Source organism: Hyperolius riggenbachi, chromosome 5 (assembly GCF_040937935.1).
Source record: "Hyperolius riggenbachi isolate aHypRig1 chromosome 5, aHypRig1.pri, whole genome shotgun sequence".
Classification (NCBI taxonomy): Eukaryota; Metazoa; Chordata; class Amphibia; order Anura; family Hyperoliidae; genus Hyperolius; species Hyperolius riggenbachi.
The window spans coordinates 395,921,150-395,945,820 of record NC_090650.1 but is presented as its reverse complement, the minus strand read 5'-3'; the positions used below and the strand labels follow the sequence as shown (position 1 = coordinate 395,945,820).

General features: G+C 45.7%; 1 protein-coding gene across 4 annotated transcripts in view; it reads right to left on the bottom strand.

Annotated features, from left to right (window-relative positions):
• The window catches only part of MROH1 (maestro heat like repeat family member 1), a 228,522-nt gene extending 205,219 nt beyond the window's left edge, over positions 1–23,303 (bottom strand). For 2 of the 4 annotated variants that reach the window (XM_068237840.1, XM_068237843.1), the window contains exon 1: positions 23,179–23,302. The gene's annotated coding sequence lies outside the window, so the exon portion shown is untranslated. Of the gene's footprint in view, positions 1–16,406; positions 16,545–23,178 lie in introns of those variants that run through there. The other 2 variants (XM_068237842.1, XM_068237841.1) reach the window with 2 other exon arrangements.
• Positions 23,304–24,671: the final 1,368 nt, after the last annotated feature.

Below are 24,671 nucleotides of genomic sequence, written 5' to 3'. Positions count from 1 at the left end.
AGCTAAAAGTTCTGCTGTAAAAATGTTGTCAAATGACAACCCAGATAGCGACATTAAAGCGGACCTGATCTCAGAACTTCCTCTGCTGTAAAAGATATGCAACAGAGAAAGAACATTTGAAGAAAAACATTTCTTTGTTACAGCTGATACAAATCCTCCAATAAATCTGCAGAGAGTCTACTTCCTGTGTTTATGGAAGCTGACATAGGGTTAACATCCTGTGTTTACAAATTAGCTGCTCTGCTGTGGCCGCCAGCTAACACAGCTGAGAGATCAACTTACAGTGGCGATTAGTCACAGGTGAGGGGGAATTAGACAGGCTAAACTCTCTAAATACATACAGGGTAAATTTCTATATGTATTCTTTCTGTTCTGTGCAAGAGTTCATGTCCACTTTAAAGTACGGTAGACCTCTACAGCAGAGGATGATGAGGTTTCAGGGTGTCATACATTTAGAAGTAGTATGTGCTACTGCTATAGGAGTAATAAAACTGCATAGCGTGTTTAAAAAAAAAAAAAAAAAACTAATCAGCAATAACTAGAGAATCTACACAATACAAAAATTTTTTTTTACTAGATACTAGTTATGAACTTTTCACATTTTGAAGTGATAGAATCAGCAAATATTGTGGTCACATTATGAGACCTACAAGGCAGGATTTCCATTCCCCTCTCTCAGTTCTCTTTCACCTTTTAGCTAAATATTCTATTAACGCCTCTGCTCTAACCGATTGCTTGGAAACTGTGGTTTTGTGCTTCCTTTATAGGCAAAGTATTATGGTTTGTGGTCAATTATGTGTGCTACAATTTCACAAACATTTATTTTTATGTGTGACAAAACAAGACAAAACATTTCTCCTTGTGAACTCAAAGTGCTTGAGCTGCAGCCACCAGGGCGCACCAAGTAGACAGTAGCAGTGTTGGGGAGTCTTGTCCAAGGTCTCCTTACTGAATAGGTGCTGGCCAACCCTGATCTCCTGTGTCAGAGGCAGAGCCCTTAAAGTGAACCTCCAGACTAAAAATTGACTCAGCAGCACTGAAAAGGCCTGGTGTTTCTTTAACAGTTTCACAGCATCAGAACTTTGTTTCTCTTATACAAGCCTCATTTTTAGCTGCACAGAAGAAAACTGCCCGGGTATTTTTGCCCTGATGCTGTGCAAAGCATGATGGGATTTCTGATGTTCTTGTTCTGCTGTTTTGGTGCAATTTTTTTATTTTTTACATTTTGAATTTGACATTTGAAGCCTAGAGCATGCAGCTGGGAGGGGTTATCAGGACACAGGACAGTTGGAACTGTGTCTCATGCTCCTTGTCACCTCCTTTCAACCAAAAAGATGGCTGCCCCCATGACAAAGATGGCAGCCCCCATGAATCACTTTTAAAACAGGGTGGGTAAAAGATTATATTACCTATCTATTCGAATTAACATAACTAATGTAACTTAATGACAGTATGTTTGTTTAGGCTGAAGTTCCCCTTTAAAGGAAAAACTGTAGTGAGAAGAATCTGGAGGCGGTCATATTTATTTCCTGTTACAAGTTGCCTGGCCACCCTGCTGATCTATTTGGCTGCAGTAGTGTCCGAATCACACCAAAAACAAGCATGCAGCTAATCTGGTCAGATATGACAATAATGTCAGAAACACCTGATCTGCTGCATACTTGTTCAGGGGCTATGGCTAAATGTATTAGAGGAAAAGGATCAGAAGGATAGCCAGGCAAATGATATTGCTTAAAGGAAATAAATATGGCAGCCTCCATCTCCTTCTCAGTTCAGTTGTCCTGTAACCAGTGCACTATCCAGCCACTGCTTTAAAGAACCCCATGCCAGGATGCTGTTCACAGGGTTATTTTTAAGTAAAGCTCACCTAACCAGCGGCATAACCTAGTTGTTAGGACATACAGTGGGTTGCAAAAGTATTCATCCCCCTTGAAGTTTTCTACATTTTGTCACATTACTGCCACAAACCTGAATCAATTTTATTGGAATTCCACGTGAAAGACCAACACAAAGTGGTGTACATGTGAGAAGTGGAACGAAAATCATACATGATTCCAAACATTTTTTTTTTTACAAATCAATAAGTGCAAAGTGGGGTGTGCGTAATTATTCAGCCCCCTGAGTCAATACTTTGTAGAACCACCTTTTGCTGCAATTACAGCTGACAGTTTTTTAGGGTATGTCTCTACCAGCTTTTCACATCTAGAGACTGAACTCCTTGCCCATTCTTCTTTGCAAAACAGCTCCAGCTCAGTCAGATTAGATGGACAGCGTTTGTGAACAGCAGTTTGCAGATCTTGCCACAGATTCTCAATTGGATTTAGATCTGGACTTTGACTGGGCCATTCTAACACATAGATATGTTTTGTTTTAAGCCATTCCATTGTTGCCCTGGCTTTATGTTTAGGGTCATTGTCCTGCTGGAAGGTGAACCTTCGCCCCAGTCTCAAGTCTTTTGCAGTCTCCAAGAGGTTTTCTTCCAAGTTTGCCCTGTATTTGGCTCCATCCATCTTCCCATCAACTCTGACCAGCTTCCCTGTCTCTGCTGAAGAGAAGCACCCCCAGAGCATGATGCTGCCACCACCATATTTGACAGTGAGGATGGTGTGTTCAGAGCGATGTGCAGTGTTAGCTTTCTGCCACACATAGCGTTTTGCATTTTGGCCAAAAAGTTCTATTTTGGTCTCATCTGACCAGAGTACCTTCTTCCACATGGTTTCTGTGTCCCCCACATGGCTTGTGGCAAACTGCAAACTGGATTTCCTATGCTTTTCTGTTCACAATGACTTTCTTCTTGCCACTCTTCCATAAAGACCAACTTTTACAGTGCATGACTAACAGTTGTCCTATCGACAGATTCCCCCACCTGAGCTGTACATCTCTGCAGCTCATCCAGAGTCACCATGGGCCTCTTGACTGCATTTCTGATCAGCACTCTCCTTGTTCGGCCTGTGAGTTTAGGTGGACGGCCTTGTCTTGGTAGGTTCACAGTTGTGCCATACTCCTTCCATTTCTGAATGATCGCTTGAACAGTGCTCCGTGGGATGTTCAAGGTTTTGGAAATCTTTTTGTAGCCCAAGCCTGCTTTAAATTTCTCAATAACTTTATCCCTGACCTGTCTTGTGTGTTCTTTGGACTTCATGGTGTTGTTGCTCCCAATATTCTCTTAGACAACCTCTGAGGCCGTCACACAGCAGCTGTATTTGTACTGACATTAGATTACACACAGGTGCACTCTATTTAGTCATTAGCACTCATCAGGCAATGTCTATGGGCAACTGATTGCACTCAGACCAAAGGGGGCTGAATAATTACACACACCCCACTTTGCAGTTATTGATTTTTTAAAAATGTTTGGAATCATGTAGGATTTTCATTCCACTTCTCATGTGTACACCACTTTGTATTGGTCTTTCATGTGGAATTCCAATAAAATTGATTCATGTTTGTGTCAGTAATGTGTTAAAATGTGGAAAACTTCAAGGGGGCTGAATACTTTTGCAAGCCACTGTACATTATTCCCCACTATCCACGTGGACCTAGAGGGGGAATAGTAATCAACACCGCCGGGAACTTGTGCAGCAGCAGAATAAGCCATACAAGGTGTATCCTGCTCCCAAGTCTCGAGGCAGCGATTACATATGTATCCAATTCACAGGAATTGGAAAATAGTTCTCAGGAAGCCCCCCCCCCCCTTCCTTACCCGGGTCCCCCCTTACCCACTCCCCCTCCAGCTAGTTTCTTTTTAAAAACGGTTTTTAAATCAATGTATCAGCAAGCGGGGAACTTACTTTCTTGTGTTCCACCGGTTACCGCGTCACTTTCTGCAATGCCACCCAATGAAGTACAGAGGGCGGCATTGCAGGAAGTGATGCGGCGAGCGGTGGAACGCAAGGAAGCAATTTCCCCGCTCGCTGACACGGCCAGGGCTGGAGACACCTTTCCACGGGCTGGAAATGCATGCTGCAAAACAAAAAAAACAAAAAAAAAACAAAACAAAAAAAAACAGAAAAACAGGGAGAGAAAAATGTTTTGGGTTTTTTTGAAAAATGAATCCATTTGAAACGGATCCGATCTGCAACTGGACAAGTGTGGACCAACTCTAATCTGGGAGGGGGACCAGTCAGTATTCTCTTGTGAACACAAAGATAAGCCTATGTAGCTAGTGACTGGAGGAGCCCAATAAAAAAAAAAGTATACAGGAAAAAAAAAACCAAAACAAAAAAAAAAAACCTAAAAACTGCTTAGAAGGAAGGCAACTACAGTATAAGCTTACCTTCGATGATGGAAACATTCAGGCCCCTTTTACACTACACCGGTTTCATTGCGTTACCCTTTCTGCATGCATATTTCATAATCTGAACATTTTTATAGCGCTTTTCTCCTGTTGGACTCAAAGTGCTCAAGAGCTGCAGCCACTGGGACACCCTCAAGAGTCCACCCTGCAGTGTTAAGAGAGTCTTGCTTTGAACTCCTTACTGAATAGGAACTGACCCTAGCCAAGAGTGAAACCATGGTCTCCCATGTCAAAGGCGGTGCCCTTAATCAGTACACTATCCAGCCACTAGTTATCCCCTGGCATCGCAAGTGTCTGAGTTGCAGCCAAGCCATTGCAAAGTCAACAGCCCGTTACTGTCGGACTTCCTGTACTGTATGTGGTACCCAGTATATATAGGCGATTGACTGTTCGGATTGGTCAACTCTCCCTCTCCCCAAGTGGATTGGCCAGCTCTCCTTGTCTACCTGTTTATCAGAGCGGTATGGAAGAATAGATCGCGTTGTACCCATAAAACACGACTCTGTCACCCGTCTTGCCCACCCTTGTATCCTATTTACATCCTTCTCTGCCTCTCAGATCTCACACATGTGCGCCTGCGCCGCTTTACTACAGTCCTCAGCAGTGAGATCTGAGAGGCGGTAACAGGATAGGGCTTATCACCCGGCATCAATGACACCCGGCGTATAAGACGACCCCTGACTCTTCCGAAGATATTCAAGGGTCAAAAAGTAGTCTTATATGCCAGAATATACAGCATTTTCTTTTATATTCTTTTACTTTGTTATCATTTTACAAGTCTTGGTTTTGGTACAGAATATACAAAAATGTTTTTGCTTTTGATTCAGTTTGTTACTAAAAAGAATACACAAGGCATAGCCCTTAACCCTAAAATATATTCTACTGCTTATCATGGTTAAAATGTTACCCCATATGTCTTGTGTAGCTATACTTTCCCAAGTTTGATCATAATTTTGAAAATTAACTTTTTAATGTTGGATTGGGTTTGTCCCTACCCATTTCTTATGTAATGTGCACCCAAGCTTTAGAACGCACTAAAATGTATTCTACAACTCGTCCCGGATAAAATGATACCACATTTGCCTCATTTAGTAATAAACTGGTGGTGCGCTCTCCACAATTACACTGGACGTGCATGCTTGTCCAGTTAGGCTGAAGTGGTTAAATATGTTGGCGGTGATGTGACGGGAAAGCCGGGAATCCCAGTGACGTACTACCTGTCTAGCTGGGAGTACGTCGAAGCGCTACGCTTATGACCCTTTCGGCGCACTCTGCCGCTGCGGTGCATTGGGGCAGAGCCACTTCCTCAGGTAAATAAGCCTTAAAAGTAACCAAAAAGGGGCTCTAAGCAATCTCAGTATAAATAACTCATGTCTCATGCAACTAAATCAATTTATCAAGCAACAGAAAACATAGAATTTTGACCAGTTCAGACCACTCAGTCTTCTCTAGAGACCAGTCAGTCTTCTCTAGTGAACACACAGCAGGCCCTACCCACCTCTTCCCTCTGCCACACAGGTGGGCACAGCTGAGCCTACTCACCACCTTGACAGTGGGTTGCCTATTCAACTAGCTTACTAGGCAGAGAAGCCAGGATTGGGTTGCAAACATTTTCTATGTCTGAAGAAATCTCAGCAAAGCCCTATTCATATTTCTTGGCATCAGATACCCAACACAGTCTTATCAGAATAATGGAAGCGGAATCCTCAAAACCTCCGGCATGGTCTTTCCTGTCCTTGCTGTGGTCAGAGTATTGTGTAATTGCAGCTTTAGTGAAACCACTCCATTGTACCATACACAGGGAAGGGCGCCTTTGCATCCTTCTGTGGTCCAATATGTGGCACAATGCAGTGGTTTGTATTTACCATCATGACTAAGCCTGGTTGTGTGTTATGATTTCCTTGCAGTTTCAGTAAAGTTGTGCTTACACAATAACCTGAGGAGTTCCTGTTTCAATATTGACTGGATTAAGAGTGTGGTGATTGGCACAGAATTACTCCTCACTCTAAATAAGACCTTGACAAGATCAAGACCATGGATTTGAATAGTGGCTGATCTGAACTGGTTTTATGAGACTTTGCCCCCCTAATCACCACGCTGCTTTGAGCAAATATCTGATGGATAAGCAATAGTTGACTTTGTTCTGCAGAAAATCATCCAAAGTGCAATTCATGGAGAAACAGGTCAGCTGATTAATGTGAAAGTCTCCAAGTAACTGTTCTGTCTGCAATCACGTGTAGGGGAAGAGTCTAAGCAGAAGACATGGTAACAGGACTGCAGCCAGCTAGTCAGGCTTACGGCTGCATCACACAGATCGTTGCATCATACGGCACAGCTACCCAGCAGCAGCAACCAATGACTACCACTCGCTGCCTTGTATTTAGCAGAATTAAGTTATCCACAGTGGTGCTCAACAATGGCGGCATGGAAGGGGCTTAACAATTACTGTTGGGACTTGGTAGAAAATAACTACAGAGAGGTAAAGAGGCAACAGGGTTATGAAACTACAGTCCTGGCCAAAAGTTTTGAGACTGTCAAAAATTTTAGTTTTTTTTACAAAGTTTGCTGCTAAACTGCTTTTAGATCTTTGTTTCAGTTGTTTATGTGCTGTACTGAAATATAATTATAAGCACTTCATAGGTTTCAAAAACTTTTATTGACAATTACATGAGATATATATGCAGTCAGTATTTGCAGTGTTGCCCCTTCTTTTTCAGGACCTCTGCAAGCGACTGGGCATGCTCTCAATCAACTTCTGGGCCAAATCCTGAATGATAGCAACCCACTCTTTCATAATCACTTCCTTGAGTTTCTCACAATTAGTTGGTTTTGGTTTGTTCACCCGCCTCTTGAGGAATGACCACAAGTTCTCAATGGGATTAAGATCTCGGTAGTTTCCAGGCCATGGACCCAAAATTTCAACGCTTTGGTCCCCGAGCCACTTAGTTATCACCTTTGCCTTATGACACGGTGCTTCATCATGCTGGAAAATGCATTCCTCTTCACCAAACGGTTGTTGGATTGTTGGAAAAAGTTGCTGTTGGAGGGTGTTTTGGTACCATTCTTTATTCATGGCTGTGTTTTTTAGCAAAAATGTGAGTGAGCCCACTCCCTTGGATGAGAAGCGACACCAAACATGAATGGTCTCAGGATGCTTTACTGTTGGCATGACACAGGACTGATGGTAGTGCTCACCTTTTCTTCTCCTGACAAGCCTTTTTCCAGATGCCCCAAACATCAGAAAGGGGCTTCATCGGAGAATATGACTTTGCCCCAGTCGTCAACAGTCCATTCACCATATTTTCTGCAGAAGATCAATCTGTCCCTGATGTTTTTTGGGGAGAGAAGTGGCTACTTTGCTGCCCTTCTTGACACCAGGGCATCTTCCAAAAGTCTTCGCCTCACTGTGCGTGCACATGCGCTCACACCTGCCACCATTCATGTGTGGGGTTGATTCTCATCCAAGGGAGTGGGCTCACTCACAATTTTGCCAAAAAACACAGCCATGAATAAAGAATGGTACCAAAACACCCTCCAACAGCAACTTCTTCCAACAATCCAACAACAGTTTGGTGAAGAACAATACACTTTCCAGCACAACGGAGCACCGTGTCATAAGGCAAAAGTGATAACAAAGTGGCTCAGGGACCAAACCGTTAACCTTTTGGGTCCATGGCCTGGAAACAACCCAGATCTTAATCCCATTGAGAACTTGTGGTAATTCCTCAAGAGGTGGGTGGACAAACCAAAACCAACTAATTCTGAGAAACTCAAAGGGGATTATGAAAGAGTGGGTTGCTATCAGTCAGGATTTGGCCCAGAAGTTGATTGAGAGCATGCCCAGTCGAATTGCAGAGGTCCTGAAAAAGAAGGGCCAACACTGCAAATACTTACTCTTTGCATAACGTATGAAGTGCTTATAATTATATTTCAGTACAGCACATAAACAACTGAAACAAAGATCTAAAAGCAGTTTAGCAGCAAACTTTGTGAAAACTAATATTTTTGACAGTCTCAAAACGTTTGGCCAGGACTGTATGTTGGCTTACCTAAACAACAGTAAAAATCATTAAAGCTCGATGCTTTTTGGCCATTAACCATTTGTAATTTTTACTGGCCTGAGGAAGCGGGCTCAGACCCACAAAACACATTGCCTGTGCAAACAAACCTTATTGATGTATAAGAATGTTGTTCAAGGTAAGTCATCTCATTTATTTTACTTTTAGTGTTTTTAATCTAGTATTACTCATGGGCACCTCTTTACCCTTATGTGCATGTACAACCCCCCCCGCACTGCTAGGTGAAGGAGTCCATTCTGACCTCTGCGGGGACACCCCAAGTGGAGAAGGGTTTATCTTCTCTACCTGCTTCAAGTGTTTGGTTGCCCCTCTAACACCAACTTCCAGACAGATAACCATTTAAAGCGAACCCAAGAGAGCAGAATCTATCACTTACCACTTAGGCCCGGTGCACACCAAAAACCGCTAGCAGATCCGCAAAATGCTAGCAGATTTTGAAACACTTTTTCTGTAGCGTTTCAGCTAGCGTTTTGCGGTTTTGTGTAGCGGTTTTGGTGTAGTAGATTTCATATATTGTTACAGTAAAGCTGTTACTGAACAGCTTCTGTAACAAAAACACCGGCAAAACCGCTCTGAACAGGCGTTTTTCAGAGCGGTTTGCGTTTTTCCTATACTTAACATTGAGGCAGAAACGCCTCCACAATCCCAAAAAATGCCTCACCCCGGGAGTATGCGTTTCTGCAAAACGCCTCCCGCTCTGGTGTGCACCAGCCCATTGAAATACATTACCCAAGCGTATCCACAGCTGCAAGCGGATCGCAAAACGCAGTCGAACTGCTCTGGTGTGCACTAGGCCTTAGAGAGGGAAGCCTCAGGATCCTAACGAGGCTTCCAGGGCCCTACCACCCCCCCCCCCCCATTTCTGAGCGCGTGGACCCCTTCACCTCAGGGCTGCGCAACTCCTTTTCCTGGTTGAAGTGCGCGAAATGTCTGACTGAGCCTGCTTGCGCAGTAGCACGCTGCGGGTTCCATGCTACTACGTGGGTGGGCTCGCCACATCCCTTCCCGCAATGCAGCAAAAACTGATCCGTTTGGCAACTGGACAAGTGTGGACCTAGCCTAAAGGTAAGTAATTCATTTTGTGTACCAAAGTAATAATCTCCAATAAACTACAGCAGCACAGTCAAAAATGAGGGGGGGGCGGAGACCAACGATGGTTTATACATTTAGTCTCTTTCTCCTCTTCTGTGTCCCATTTGTCCTCTGATCAATGGAATTCTCCGTCCTCCATTTTAAAGGTAGCCTGAAGTGAGGAAACTTATTTACAATACACACGACATAGCTGCAAATGAATATTACATACTAACCTCACCGTCTGTTCCTCTCAAAGGCTCACCATTTTCTTCTTACAGTGATCCCTTCCAGTTCTGACAATATATTGTCAGAACTGAAATATACCAGTTGCTGTCAGTTATATACAGTGGAGGAAATAATTATTTGACCCCTCACTGATTTTGTAAGTTTGTCCAATGACAAAGAAATGAAAAGTCTCAGAACAGTATCATTTCAATGGTAGGTTTATTTTAACAGTGGCAGATAGCACATCAAAAGGAAAATCGAAAAAATAACCTTAAATAAAAGATAGCAACTGATTTGCATTTCATTGAGTGAAATAAGTTTTTGAACCCTCTAACAATAAAAGACTTAATACTTAGTGGAAAAACCCTTGTTTGCAAGCACAGAGGTCAAACGTTTCTTGTAATTGATGACCAAGTTTGCACACATTTTAGGAGGAATGTTGGTCCACTCCTCTTTGCAGATCATCTCTAAATCCCTAAGGTTTCGAGGCTGTCTTTGTGCAACTCTGAGCTTGAGCTCCCCCCATAGGTTTTCTATTGGATTAAGGTCCGGAGACTGACTAGGCCACTCCATGACCTTAATGTGCTTCTTCTTGAGCCACTCCTTTGTTGCCTTTGCTGGATGTTTTGGGTCATTGTCGTGCTGGAACACCCATCCACGACCTATTTTCAGTTTCCTGGCAGAGGGAAGGAGGTTGTCGTTCAGGATTTCACGATACATGGCTCCATCCATTTTCCCGTTAATGCGATTAAGTTGTCCTGTGCCCTTAGCAGAAAAACACCCCCAAAGCAAAATGTTTCCACCCCCATGCTTGACGGTGGGGATGGTGTTTTGGGGGTCATAGGCAGCATTTTTCTTCCTCCAAACACAGCGAGTTGAGTTAATGCCAAAGAGCTCTATTTTGGTCTCATCAGACCACAGCACCTTCTCCCAGTCACTCACAGAATCATTCAGGTGTTCATTGGCAAACTTCAGACGGGCCTGCACATGTGCCTTCTTGAGCAGGGGGACCTTGCGAGCCCTGCAGGATTTTAATCCATTGCGGTGTAATGTGTTTCCAATGGTTTTCTTGGTGACTGTGGTCCCTGCTAATTTGAGGTCATTCACTAACTCCTCCCGTGTAGTTCTAGGATGCTTTTTCACCTTTCTCAGAACCATTGACACCCCACGAGGTGAGATCTTGCGTGGAGCCCCAGAGCGAGGTCGATTGATGGTGATTTTGTGCTCCTTCCATTTTCGAACAATCGCACCAACAGTTGTCACCTTCTCTCCCAACTTCTTGCTAATGGTTTTGTAGCCCATTCCAGCCTTGTGCAGGTCTACAATTTTGTCTCGGACATCCTTGGACAGCTCATTGGTCTTTCCCATGTTGGAGAGTTTGGAGTCTGCTTGATTGATTGATTCTGTGGACAGGTGTCTTTTATACAGGTGACTAGTTAAGACAGATGTCCTTAATGAGGGTGACTAATTGAGTAGAAGTGTCTAACCACTCTGTGGGAGCCAGAACTCTTAATGGTTGGTAGGGGTTCAAAAACTTATTTCACTCAATGAAATGCAAATCAGTTGCTATCTTTTATTTAAGGTTATTTTTTCGATTTTCCTTTTGATGTGCTATCTGCCACTGTTAAAATAAACCTACCATTGAAATGATACTGTTCTGAGACTTTTCATTTCTTTGTCATTGGACAAACTTACAAAATCATTGAGGGGGTCAAATAATTATTTCCTCCACTGTATAAGCAGCTGTCAGTTACAACTGAGTGTGCAAGGTAATGTCCATGTTTTCCTATGGCTCGAGTGGGCGATGTTACAGTTTAACAGTGTGCTGACCAGGAAGCTGTTATGGGGTAACGGCCATTTTCAAAATGGAGGACGGAGAAATCTATTGATCACAGTGGACAAACAGGACACAGGAGAGGAGAAAGAAATTGAGTAGTAGACTACACAGGAGGTAGGTATGACCTGTGTATGGTTATTTTGACTTTTTATTTTCAGTTCAGGTTCTCTTTAAAAATGGCCATTACCCCATAACAGCTTCCAACGGGAAACCGCTGATTCCCGACAATAAAATGCTCCCGGGTGCGTTGAACCGCAACACATCGAAGTGAAAAGTCGGGTGTGAAAGGTAAAATAAAAGTCTATGGACTTTCATTTTACCTTGGTTAAAGCAAAGTTTCAACTTTGCGTTGAAACACAGAAAGGGCTCTAGTGTGAAAGAGCCCTTACCGAATGATCTAATCTTTGCGAATTGACATTTATTGTAGTATTTACTGAACAAGTCAGTCATTTACCTCGGTCAGTAATAGCCTCAATAAATTGAAAAACAGTAATATCAGCTGTTTTCTGCATTACCAAATGCAGTAATGCTTAGTGAGTTGAGTGCCAAGTTGTCATGGGAAGGTGCTAAAAACGTGAGGGGACACTGTTAAAGGACCATTCATCCCACTTGCATCCATTTGTGGCTGTTATAAACAGCCGGGTAGGGTTTTATACATTTTAGAATGGTTGGTATACAGGGATTGGTTTGTATCTAGACTTTTTGCTGCCTAAAGCAATACATTGTGAGGACGCCCTCACAGACCAGAGAGGAGAGACCTCACGATGTGCACTGCAGGAACTGACAATACACTTAACGCCCTGCTTCCTCCAATACAGCATCTCCTCCCTGCTGATCCTCAGGATGCCAGGTTTGTGCTGCACCAGCCCTGCATCACTCACACACTCAGCAGATTAGCGATGGGATCACCAGCTACATGTGAAGTCCTGCTTCCTCTCTGACTACAGGGGCACCTCATGTGACCAGGGCTGTGGAGTCGGAGTAATTTTGGGTACCTGGATTCGGAGTTGGAGTCGTGGTTTCTCGCACTAAGGAGTCGGATGATTTTTGTACAAAATCCACAGCCCAGGTAAGTATTATACTAATGAGTCAGAGCCATTTTGGGTTTCAAAAACTGAGTCGTCGGATGATTTTTGTACCGACTCCACAGCCCTGCATGTGACCCGGCTGCACGTGTCACATGAGGCACCGCTGTAGCCACGGATAAAGAATACAGGCCAGGAGGATAGAGATCCCATCGCTGAAACACTGAGAGCAGGTGAGTGAAGCAGCACCGCGCATCTCGGGAGGTGAGAGACGGGAAGTGCGAGGAGGGGACACGCCTCTTGCCGCCCTCTAATTGTTGCCACCCTGAGGCACGCGATTCGCACTGCTTCATGGAAGAACCACCCCTGCGTGTATAGCATTACTTTTGCCATTGACTTGCATTAGATGTGCAGCGAATGTAAAGTTGCAAAAAACGCAAATTGCATGTGAATTCTGTTATGTGTGGAAGTGGCCAATTTGGCACACTCAGCCCAATCTGAATAATTCAGGTGAACGATGCCAAAGAGGCTTGGCGTTTTCTGTGAAGCCTGATCAGTGGCTCCATGCTACTATGCAGGCCGCAAATGTCTAAGGTTCCAGCACGAGAACAGCGAGACGAAGGCGGACAGGATGCTCTGGAGGACCCAGAAGAAAATTTTGCCCCAACAATCCCACAGGTTTGCTTTAAGTGAAGCCCGAGGACAGTTTGGTGATGAAGAGCCGTCTGTATCACAAGACTGCATAGACAGCGTGACAGAGCTCCTGGCAGGTGACACCTGGCATATATTTATTCATTATTTTGTTATGTCTATAAAACTACAGCTTTACTAAAGTGACAAGAATAGGAGAGCATGTGACATTAGGAGTGACAAACAGGCATCCATGGAAGACGGCCGTGAAATCCTCTCACATGACGCTTGTCAGAAGAGAGAAGGACCCATTATGCACCACCACACACACTAGGCACACAGCCCCATCACAAGGACCTGACATTGTACAGTTATGTCACCGTAAGCAGCAATGTCCTGTGGTCACTAACAGCATGGAAGGAAATGCTTACCAAACTGATCATTATCTGGGCACAAGTGTCTCTAAAGTCAACCTTAAAGTGAACCTGAGGTGAAAATAAACTGAAGAGATAATTGTATTTATCCTCCTACTCCTAAAAATGACTTTAAGATATCCCATGGCTTCATTTTATATTTAAACATTTACAAAGTAGATTGAATGTGTTGCGGTCTCTGTTCAGTGGCAGCCTATTAAGTGTCCCAAAATAAAAATACATGAACTACTGTCCATCATCTCCCCCTGCTCTCGGAAGTTGTATTCTGCCAGGAAAACTTAAGCTGTAATCTGCTTATCAATGAGGTTTACTATATTCCTGGCAGGGTACAGACAAGACAGAAGCCGTCACTTCCATGCTTAGAAATTAACTCTTTCAGGCAGCAAACAAGTATAACAGTCAGTTTATTAAATGGGACCATGAGCGGTAAATAAAAACAAATTTGGACTTATCTGGGACTTCCTCCAGCCCTCCGTAGCCCGCGAGGTCCTCTGGCATCCTCTTCTTCCCTCTCCTGGTCCTGCTGGCGGCTCCGGGAATCAGAGACTTCGGGTGAAGTCGTGCATGCCCCCGCCGCATCATCATGCCGGTCACTGTAAGCGGCATGCGCGGTTCAGTCTTTAGATTACCTGAGCTGCCAGCGGAAGCAGGAGAGGGAAGAATAGGATGCCGGAGGACCTCACGGGCTACAGGGGTCTGGAGTAAGCTCCAGGTAAGTCCATATTTTGTTTTTATTTACCACTCAGGGTCCCCTTAATATTTCTGCACTGTATATACACGTTTATCTCATGTCACATGTTGCTTCGGGTACACTTTAATTCAAACCAAACAACATCCGGGCAACAACATCTAACTAGAGTCTAAAGACTTCAAATATCGTTTTGTTTTTTTTTGTATAACTGTAGACAAGAAAATAATAAGCCAATGCAAGGAATCCCTCCCAAAATGTTGATATCTGTAGAGAAGAAAATAATAAACTGGCAAATGGAAAACCTGCCAAAAACATTCTATTGTTTAGTTCCAGATGAGCTGCTGAGATGTTAGCACCTGTGCACTGCTGTTCCTGATCTCTGCATCTTAGCGGAAAGCAACATTTCCTCCCAGTTCCATTTAAAGGGAACCCGAGGTGAGAGAGATATGGAGGCTGCCATATTTATTTCCTTTTAAACAATGCTAGTTGCTTGGCAACCCTGTTGATCTTCTGGCATAAGTTGAGTCAACACCCTAGAACAAGCAGCTGAGTCAGAGTACTTGATCTGCTGCATGCTTGTTCAGGGTCTATGGCTAAAAGTATTAAGGTGGCCATACACTAGTCGATTTGCCATCAGATCGACCAACAGATAGATTCCTCTCTGATCGAATCTGATCAGAGAGGGATCGTATGGCTGCCTTTACTGCAAACAGATTGTGAATCGATTTCACTATGAAACCAATTCACAATCTGTGGAGCTGCCGCTGCTGCCCCCCGCATACATTACCTGATCCGGCCGGCGCGAGTCCCCCGGTCTCCGATGTCTTCTTCTCCGTGCTCGGCTCCAGCTTCACTTTACTTCCTGCCGGGGTAAGTTTAACAGTAAAGGGCGCTCTACTGTTTAAACTTCCTGTCGGGACAGGAAGAAGTGAAGCCTGCTGGAGCCGAGCAGAGAAGGAGCAGCGGTGACACGCGCCGGCGGAGCAGGTAATGTATTGCCGCTAGTGTCGGTCGTTCGAACGCCGCTATCGACGCACTTCCGACCCGCTGGTGATCGAGCGAAAACTTCAGCACGGACGGATCGACGGGAATGATCGATTTCAAACGGAAATCGATCGTTCCGTCAGCGTTTGCACAACGATTTCACAGCAGATTCGATCACAGTGATCGAATCTGCTGTATATCGGTGGGAAAATCGTTAAGTGTATGGGCCACTTAAGAGACACAGGATCAAAAGGACTGCCAGGCGACTGGTACTGCTTAAAAGGAAATATGTGTCCAAGTCACAACTCTGAACAAGCATGCAGCCAATTCAGTTAGAGCACCAAATCGTCACGCTTGTTCAAACTCTATGGCTAAAAGTATTAGAGACACAGGATCAGAGGGACAGCCAGGGAACTAGCATTGCTAAATCAAATTGTCCACCAACAAAACCATGCCGCCGTCCAAATGGCAGAATTCCACCACCATCTTCTCAAAGGCACACCTAGACCTTTCTGCTGATGTCAAGTCCCCACCAGAGACGCCACTCCTAATGTAAATAATAAATATGTCAGCTTTCTTTTGTCTCTCACCTTAAAGCGGACCCAAACCAAACTTTTTTTTTTAGTTCAACATTTTTAGTTGCAGTACTCTGACACATACAAAGATAAATAAACACTCCTTCAAGCCTATGAGCATTTCAATGCATGCTTTCCACCCTTCTCTTTTCATAACTAGGGTTATACAGGTGGAAGCCATTAGCAATTCCTCCTTTGCTGGATACCATCTACTCCACCAGTCTGCCGGATTCTGTCCCGGCAATTTGAAAGGAAGGGAGGGGTTTCTCCAATAAATGTAAAATATTTTATATTGGTCATCATGCAGCTGAAAAAAGGCTGCTATTTATTGTTATAATTTAGAAAATAGATTTTATTTCTGAAATCTTGTATTTTTAATTCGGGTCCACTTTAAGTTCCCTTTAAAACCCACCTGTTATCCATTTCTTAAAGGACCACTATTATGAAAATCTTACAATTTAAAAGATATCTAAAACACAAACAATTAAGAAGCATGTTTCTTCCAAAAAAAAAAAAAAAAAAGAGGCATAAATTACTTTTGTTGCTGTCACTTACAGTAGGTAGTAGAAATCTGACAGAACCAACGGGTTTTGGGCTAGTCCATCTTTCTCCATAGGGGATTCTCAGCATGGTCTTTATTCTTTATAAAGACACTCCTTGAAAAAGATTTATAAAAAAAAATGCTGGACAGGCTCTGTGCTCACTGCACACTTTTTTTTGGCAGTTGGACGAAGCAACTGCCATTTACTAAATGCTTTTGAAAACAAAGAAAACCCGGAGAATCCCCCATGAGTAGATGGGCTGAGTAACTTGTATCACAGCAGTGTAAGCCTAGAGGGGATCAGTGTCAGAGCAGTGTCACCCCAGGCTGAGGGGATCAGTAATCAGTGTCACAGCAGTGTTACCCCAGGCAGAGGGGATCAGTAATCAGTGTCACAGCAGTGTTAGGCTGCGGGGATCAGTAATCAGCAGGGCTGTGGAGTCGGTCCAAAAATTCACCGACTCCGACTCCTCAGTTTAGGATTCCACCGACTCCGACTCCGACTCCTCTAATTTGCATATTACAATTTTGTTGATTAAAAGTATGTAACATGAAATTCGTCTCATAACTGCCAACGCTTAGGAATTTTACAAGACAACTGAAGTGAGAAGGATATGTAGACTACTGTATTTATTCCCTTTAGACTAAAACTAGTCCTTAGTAATAGTACTTGTAAAAGGTACAAACCGGAACAAAGAACATCTATCAGGCCCTAGGCAATGTAAGTGTGGGTACATGTAAGAATGATGTGCAGGTACTCTGCAGGGGAATGAGGAGATTGTAAACAGACAACACCTCTGTGTTCAATGTGCACAGCATTCTCAGTGGATTCCCTGCAGCTCTGTGAGGAGTGCATATGTAGAGTATAGTACTACTGTGTAACAAAGTAAACCTGAGACAGATGAAATTAAAGTTTTATACATACCTGGGGCTTCCTCCAGCCGCCTTCAGGATAATAAGTCCCTCGTTGTCCTCCTCCACCACCTGGATCTTCTGCTATGAGTCCAGGTACTTGAGCCAGTCTGGCGTAGTGCGCATGAACACACTCCACCGCTAGAAGCATACTACACCTGTGCAGAATGTTCCTGGCTGTGGGAGTGGCATGCGGCCGGACTGCGCTGACTGGCTGAATTACCAGGACTCATAGCAGAAGATCCGGGTGGTAGAGGACAGTGAGGGACTGATTAGCCTGAAGGGGGCTGGCGGAAGCCCCAGGTATGTATAAAACTTTACTTTTCATCCGTCTCAGGTACCCTTTAATTTGTAGTCACCAAACCAAATTTTAATAACATATCAAATTATTTGATTTCATCAGCAAAGGGAGTGCATACATTTGCATAAATCAGCATCAGTGCAGAATTATTTCCATCTCATTGACCATCTCTATTAGTGACACAGCTACACATCAGGCTTTATTCTTACAGCATAGATGTTATTTAGTATATATAAGAGATTCCTGTGTACGCATCATATATACAGTCACAATCAGATATGTATATCTGACCTTAAAAATACGGGGACTGCTTTATTGAAGCAGCACAAGTAACTAATTTTGATTGGTTTATTTCATTTTTGTGGACTAAGCACAGCTATTACTGTATATATACACATTATTTTTAATGACTATTATCTGAGAAATAGAACATTTTATCATATTTTCTATTTTAATTACAGTTACAAATTCATTAGGAGTCGGAGTCGGTGCATTTTTTCCCGACTCCGACTCCAGGCACCCAAAATTGCCCGACTCCACGACTCCGACTCCACAGCCCTGGTAATCAGTGTCACAGCAGTGTTACCCCAGGCTGAGGGGATCAGTAATCAGTGTCACAGCAGTGTTACCCCAGGCGGAGGGGGATCAGTAATCAGTGTCACAGCAGTGTTACCCCAGGCTGAGAGGGATCAGTAATCAGTGTCACAGCAGTGTTACCCCAGGCTGAGAGGGATCAGTAATCAGTGTCACAGCAGTGTTACCTTAGGCTGAGGGGATCAGTAATCAGTGTCAGAGCAGTGTTACCCCAGGCTGAGGGGGATCAGTAATCAGTGTCACAGCAGTGTTACCCCAGGCTGAGGGGGATCAGTAATCAGTGTTAGAGCAGTGTTACCCCAGGCTGAGGGGATAAGTAATCAGTGTCAGAGCAGTGATACCCCAGGCTGAGGGGGGGGAATCAGTAATCAGTGTCACAGCAGTGTTACCCCAGGCTGAGGGGATCAGTAATCAGTGTCAGAGCAGTGTTATCCCAGGCTGAGGGGGATCAGTAATCAGTGTCAGAGCAGTGATACCCCAGGCTGAGGGGGGGGATCAGTAATCAGTGTCACAGCAGTGTTACCACAGGCTGAGGGGATCAGTAATCAGTGTCACAGCAGCGTCACCCCCGGCTGAGGGGATCAGTAATCAGTGTCAGAGAAGTGTCACCCCCGGCTGAGGGGATCAGTAATCAGTGTCAGGGCAGTGTTACCCCAGGCTGAGGGGGATCAGTAATCAGTGTCAGAGCAGTGTCACCCCAGGCTGAGGGGATCAGTAATCAGTGTCACAGCAGTGTCACCCCAGGCTGAGGGGGATCAGTAATCAGTGTCACAGCAGTGTTACCCCAGGCTGAGAGGATGATCAGTAATCAGTGTCACAGCAGTGTTACCCCAGGCTGAGGGAATCAGTAATCAGTGTCACAGCAGTGTTACCCCAGGCTGAGGGGGATCAGTAATCCGTGTCACAGCAGTGTTACCCAAGGCTGAGGGGATCAGTAATCAGTGTCACAGCAGTGTCACCCCAGGCTGAGGGGGATCAGTAATCAGTGTCACAGCAGTGTCACCCCAGGCTGAGGGGGATCAGTAATCAGTGTCACAGCAGTGTCACCCCAGGCTGAGGGAATCAGTAATCAGTGTCACAGCAGTGTCACCCCAGACTGAGGGAATCAGTAATCAGTGTCACAGCAGTGTCACCCCAGACTGAGGGGGGGGGGGGGGAATCAGTAATCAGTGTCACAGCAGTGTTACCCCAGGCTGAGGGGATCAGTAATCAGTGTCAGAGCAGTGTTATCCCAGGCTGAGGGGGGTCAGTAATCAGTGTCACAGCAGTGTTACCCCAGGCTGAGGGGATCAGTAATCAGTGTCAGAGCAGTGTTACCCCAGGCTGAGGGGATCAGTAATCAGTGTCACAGCAGTGTTACCCCAGGCTGAGGGGATCAGTAATCAGTGTCACAGCAGTGTTACCCCAGGCTGAGGGGATCAGTAATCAGTGTCACAGCAGTGTTACCCCAGGCTGAGGGAGATCAGTAATCAGTGTCACAGCAGTGTTACCCCAGGCTGAGGGGATCAGTAATCAGTGTCACAGCAGTGTCACCCCAGGCTGAGGGGATCAGTAATCAGTGTAACAGCAGTGTCACCCCAGGCTGAGGGGATCAGTAATCAGTGTCACAGCAGTGTTACCCCAGGCTGAGGGGATCAGTAATCAGTGTCACAGCAGTGTTACCCCAGGCTGAGGGGATCAGTAATCAGTGTCACAGCAGTGTTACCCCAGGCTGAGGGGATGCTCAGTAATTAGTGTCACAGCAGTGTTACCCCAGGCTGAGGGGATCAGTAATCAGTGTCAGAGCAGTGATACAGCAGGCTGAGGGGGGGGGGGGGAATCAGTAATCAGTGTCACAGCAGTGTTACCACAGGCTGAGGGGATCAGTAATCAGTGTCACAGCAGTGTCACCCCCGGCTGACGGGATCAGTAATCAGTGTCAGAGCAGTGTCACCCCCGGCTGAGGGGATCAGTAATCAGTGTCAGAGCAGTGTTACCCCAGGCTGAGGGGATCAGTAATCAGTGTCACAGCAGTGTCACCCCCGGCTGAGGGGATCAGTAATCAGTGTCACAGCAGTGTTACCCCAGGCTGAGGGGATCAGTAATCAGTGTCAGAGCAGTGTTACCCCAGGCTGAGGGGATCAGTAATCAGTGTCACAGCAGTGTCACCCCAGGCTGAGGGGGATCAGTCATCAGTGTCACAGCAGTGTCACCCCAGGCTGAGGGGGATCAGTAATCAGTGTCACAGCAGTGTTACCTCAGGCTGAGGGGGATCAGTAATCCGTGTCACAGCAGTGTTACCCAAGGCTGAGGGGATCAGTAATCAGTGTCACAGCAGTGTTACCTCAGGCTGAGGGGGATCAGTAATCCGTGTCACAGCAGTGTTACCCAAGGCTGAGGGGATCAGTAATCAGTGTCACAGCAGTGTTACCTCAGGCTGAGGGGGATCAGTAATCAATGTCACAGCAGTGTTACCCCAGGCTGAGGGGATCAGTAATCAGTGTCACAGCAGTGTTACCCCAGGCTGAGGGGGATCAGTAATCAGTGTCACAGCAGTGTTACCCCAGGCTGAGAACACTAGTAATCAGTGTTACATTAGTGCTACCTCAGGCTTAGGGGATCAGTAATCAGTGTCAGAGCAGTGTCACCCCAGGCTGAGGGGATCAGTAATCAGTGTAACAGCAGGGTTACCCCAGGCTGAGGGGATCAGTAATCAGTGTCACAGCAGTGTTACCCCAGGCTGAGGGGATCAGTAATCAGTGTCACAGCAGTGTTACCCCAGGCTGAGGGGATCAGTAATCAGTGTCACAGCAGTGTTACCCCAGGCTGAGGGGATGCTCAGTAATTAGTGTCACAGCAGTGTTACCCCAGGCTGAGGGGATCAGTAATCAGTGTCAGAGCAGTGATACCCCAGGCTGAGGGGGGGGGATCAGTAATCAGTGTCACAGCAGTGTTACCACAGGCTGAGGGGATCAGTAATCAGTGTCACAGCAGTGTCACCCTAGGCTGAGGGGATCAGTAATCAGTGTCACAGCAGTGTCACCCCAGGCTGAGGGGATCAGTAATCAGTGTCAGAGCAGTGTTACCCCAGGCTGAGGGGATCAGTAATCAGTGTCAGAGCACTGTTACCCCAGGCTGAGGGGATCAGTAATCAGTGTCAGAGCACTGTTACCCCAGGCTGAGGGGGATCAGTAATCAGTGTCACAGCAGTGTTACCCTAGGCTGGGGGATCAGTAATCCGTGTCACAGCAGTGTTACCCCAGGCTGAGGGGATCAGTAATCAGTGTCACAGCAGTGTTACCCCAGGCTGAGGGGATCAGTAATCAGTGCCACAGCAGTGTTACCCCAGGCTGAGGGGATCAGTAATCAGTGTCACAGCAGTGTTACCCCAGGCTGAGGGGATCAGTAATCAGTGTCACAGCAGTGTTACCCCAGGCTGAGGGGATCAGTAATCAGTGTAACAGCAGTGTTACCCCAGGCTGAGGGGGTTCAGTAATCAGTGTCACAGCAGTGTTACCCCAGGCTGAGAGGATGATCAGTAATCAGTGTCACAGCAGTGTTACCCCAGGCTGAGGGAATCAGTAATCAGTGTCACAGCAGTGTTACCCCAGGCTGAGAGGATGATCAGTAATCAGTGTCACAGCAGTGTTACCCCAGGCTGAGGGGGATCAGTAATCAGTGTCACAGCAGTGTCACCCCAGGCTGAGGGGGATCAGTAATCAGTGTCACCCCAGGCTGAGGGAATCAGTAATCAGTGTCACAGCAGTGTCACCCCAGACTGAGGGGGAGGGAGGATCAGTAATCAGTGTCACAGCAGTGTTACCCCAGGCTGAGGGGATCAGTAATCAGTGTCAGAGCAGTGTTATCCCAGGCTGAGGGGGATCAGTAATCAGTGTCACAGCAGTGTTACCCCAGGCTGAGGGGATCAGTAATCAGTGTCAGAGCAGTGTTACCCCAGGCTGAGGGGATCAGTAATCAGTGTCACAGCAGTGTTACCCCAGGCTGAGGGGATCAGTAATCAGTGTCACAGCAGTGTTACCCCAGGCTGAGGGGATCAGTAATCAGTGTAACAGCAGTGTTACCCCAGGCTGAGGGGGTTCAGTAATCAGTGTCACAGCAGTGTTACCCCAGGCTGAGAGGATGATCAGTAATCAGTGTCACAGCAGTGTTACCCCAGGCTGAGGGAATCAGTAATCAGTGTCACAGCAGTGTTACCCCAGGCTGAGAGGATGATCAGTAATCAGTGTCACAGCAGTGTTACCCCAGGCTGAGGGGGATCAGTAATCAGTGTCACAGCAGTGTCACCCCAGGCTGAGGGGGATCAGTAATCAGTGTCACCCCAGGCTGAGGGAATCAGTAATCAGTGTCACAGCAGTGTCACACCAGACTGAGGGGGGAGGGAGGATCAGTAATCAGTGTCACAGCAGTGTTACCCCAGGCTGAGGGGATCAGTAATCAGTGTCAGAGCAGTGTTATCCCAGGCTGAGGGGGATCAGTAATCAGTGTCACAGCAGTGTTACCCCAGGCTGAGGGGATCAGTAATCAGTGTCAGAGCAGTGTTACCCCAGGCTGAGGGGGATCAGTAATCAGTGTCACAGCAGTGTCACCCCAGGCTGAGGGGGATCAGTAATCAGTGTCACCCCAGGCTGAGGGAATCAGTAATCAGTGTCACCCCAGACTGAGGGGGGAGGGAGGATCAGTAATCAGTGTCACAGCAGTGTTACCCCAGGCTGAGGCAATCAGTAATCAGTGTCACAGCAGTGTTACCCCAGGCTGAGGGGATCAGTAATCAGTGTCACAGCAGTGTTACCCCAGGCTGAGGGGATCAGTAATCAGTGTCACAGCAGTGTTACCCCAGGCTGAGGGGATCAGTAATCAGTGTCACAGCAGTGTCACCCCAGGCTGAGGGGATCAGTAATCAGTATCACCCCAGGCTGAGGGGATCAGTAAGCAGTGTCACAGCAGTGTTACCCCAGTCTGGGGTCAGCGCTCCCTCTCACCTGCTTCCAGCTGGGCTCTCACCTGCACCAGGGGCAGCAGTCTAGCAGCTGTCATGTGACTTTGTGACAGGCGCTCTCGATAGGCTGAGAAGTATTTGTGGGTGTGGCCGCTAGCAGATCATCAAGCACGAGACAGCACCTGAGGCGGCGTGTATACGAGAAGCACGTGATCCCCGCCCCCTTCTGGTCACTTCCCATACCCACATGCGTCGCTTTCCGGGACTGAGCAGCCATATTATTGGTGGGTTTCCCCTGGTTTCTGACTAAACATAAAACCTTTATTCCTTCTCGGGATTATTCCACGAAAAGCATGATAGCCAGACTGGGGAGAGTTCCTAGGAGTGTCATGTTGTGCTCAGAACATGTTCTGTGACGCGCCACAAAGTTCTACGAGTCATTCATTTAGAGTAATTAAATAGCTGTCACATTAGCCGGGTTGTCAATAAAGTTTGGCGGAAAATTGAAAGCCGCAAGCGCAGTACTGTTCAGATAGAATAATATGCATTGGCTGTGTGCCCTCTAGCGGTTATGTTTGGTATTCGGATAGGAATTTGCTCATTACATTTCTTTACAGGGCGTCATTCCTGTGTTTATGGACTTTCTACCTTGTAAAAAGTTACCTGTGAAAAAAAAAGGAAAAATCAAAGTAAGATACTTACCTCAGTAGTGGATAGTCCAGACGCTTCCTATCCTCCTCGACCCCACCGATCCAGCACTGGGAACCTCAGAACATATTCAACAAGTTTATCAAACTTGTTCATGTGTTACCACCCATGAATGTATGAGCATTGAGCACAGGCACACTGGGCTCTATTCACAATCAGACATGCGGTAAAGGATTTTTCACCGCTAAATTATCGGCAGCGGTAATTTCCCCCCTTTTTTTACACATTCACTAAAATTTTCCCGCATATTTAACGCATTATTATTATTTAGTATTTATATAGCGCCGACATATTACGCAGCGCTGTACAGTGTATATATATATATATATATATATATATATATATATATATATATATTGTCTTGTCACTAACTGTCCCTCAAAGGAGCTCACAATCTAATCCCTACAAATGCCATATGTCTATATTATGTAGTGTAAGTACTGTAGTCTAGGGCCAATTTTAGGGGGAGCCAATTAACTTATCCGTATGTTTTTGGAATGTGGGAGGAAACCGGAGTACCCGGAGGAAACCCACGCAGACATGGGGAGAACATACAATCTCTTTGCAGATAGTGCCCTGGCTTGGATTCGAACCAGGGACCCAATGCTGCAAGGCGAGAGAGCTAACCACTACGCCACCGTGCTGCCCATGCGGGTATATTGCAGTAAAAAGTGCGTAGACACGCGTTAACGGGCGGTAAACATGCAGAAAAAAAGTCGCAATAAAAGTCCCCAAAAAAGTTTATAAGTCCCGCAAAAACACTACGCTCAAGCCTCCAGACTCCATTTAAATCAATGGGAAGCTACATATATTACCAGCTACTTGTAG